The sequence below is a fragment of the Vulpes vulpes genome, chromosome 1 (genome assembly GCF_048418805.1).
Source record: "Vulpes vulpes isolate BD-2025 chromosome 1, VulVul3, whole genome shotgun sequence".
Taxonomy (NCBI): Eukaryota; Metazoa; Chordata; class Mammalia; order Carnivora; family Canidae; genus Vulpes; species Vulpes vulpes.
Window position 1 is genome coordinate 21,608,558 of NC_132780.1, and position 1,530 is coordinate 21,610,087.

Sequence of the window (1,530 nt, forward strand, 5' to 3'; positions counted from 1 at the left end):
TGTCATTAAAAAGAAGGGGAAAAAAGAAGAGATAACAAATACTGGAGAAGATGTGGAGATGATAATGGTAATGGTGGTGGTGATGATGGAGATGATGATAGTGATGGTGGTGATGATCATGATGGTGATGATGAGGATTATAATGGTGGTGATTATGGTGGTGGTGGTGATGATGATGGTGATGGTGGTGATGGTAATGGTGGTGATGATGGAGATGATGATGGTGATGATGAGGATGATAATGGTGGTGATGATGGTGATGATGGAAATGATGATGGTGGTGGTGATGATAATTATCATGATTTTGTTGTTACTTTTCCAGGATCCTGAGGAAGGAGGGCATTTGCAGGAGATAAGGTCAGAAGCCATGACAAAGTGTCTATATTTGGGAGGATTTTATTTCTGTTACAGTGGGAAGTGATGACAGAATTTTAACTCAGCAAGGGATATGATCTCATTTAGGTTCATTCTGAATGCCTTCTGCAAAGTTTAGGATGAGAATTAGTAAGTGACATACATGAAACATGTCACTGGGACTGGCACACAGTGGGTGCTCTGTGAGCTGTGGTTGACATGTCACCAGCTAGCTCCTGCTTTAGGCTGGGTGTTCCTTGGGGACAGGGTCTGTGTCTGATTTATCTCAGTGTCCTCAGTGCCCAGCACTGTGCCTGGCACAGCACAGATGTATGTATGTTAGAAGTCTTTGGTTACAAGCAACAGAAACTGAGTCTGTTGGGAGCAAAGGAAGCCCAGGCCTCCATGTCTCTATCAGCAGGATTTGAGGTTCCTCTAAAATTTGCATACTCTTTGTAGGAATTCGCCCTTATCTCCATTTTTGCTCCAAAACTTTCAAAATTCCCATTGCTTTCTGCCTTCTTTTTTTTAAATAAAATAATTTTTTATTGGTGTTCAATTTACCAACATACAGAATAACAGTGCTCATCCCGTCAAGTGCCCCCCTCAGTGCCCATCACCCATTCACCCCCACCCCCCCTCCCCTTCTACCACCCCTAGTTTGTTTCCCAGAGTTAGGAGTCTTTATGTTCTGTCTCCCTTTCTGATATTTCCCACACGTTTCTTCTCCCTTCCCTTATATTCCCTTTCACTATTATTTATATTCCCCAAATTAATGAGAACATACACTGTTTGTCCTTCTCCGATTGACTTACTTCACTCAGCATAATACCCTCCAGTTCCATCCACGTTGAAGCAAATGGTGGGTATTTGTCGTTTCTAATGGCTGAGTAATATTCCATTGTATGCATAAACCACATCTTCTTTATCCATTCATCTTTCGATGGACACCGAGGCTCCTTCCACAGTTTGGCTATTGTGGACATTGCTGCTAGAAACATGGGGGTGCAGGTGTTCCGGAGTTTCATTGCATCTGTATCTTTGGGGTAAATCCCCAACAGTGCAATTGCTGGGTCGTAGGGCAGGTCTATTTTTAACTCTTTGAGGAACCTCCACACAGTTTTCCAGAGTGGCTGTACCAGTTCACATTCCCACCAACAGTGTAAGAGGGTTCCC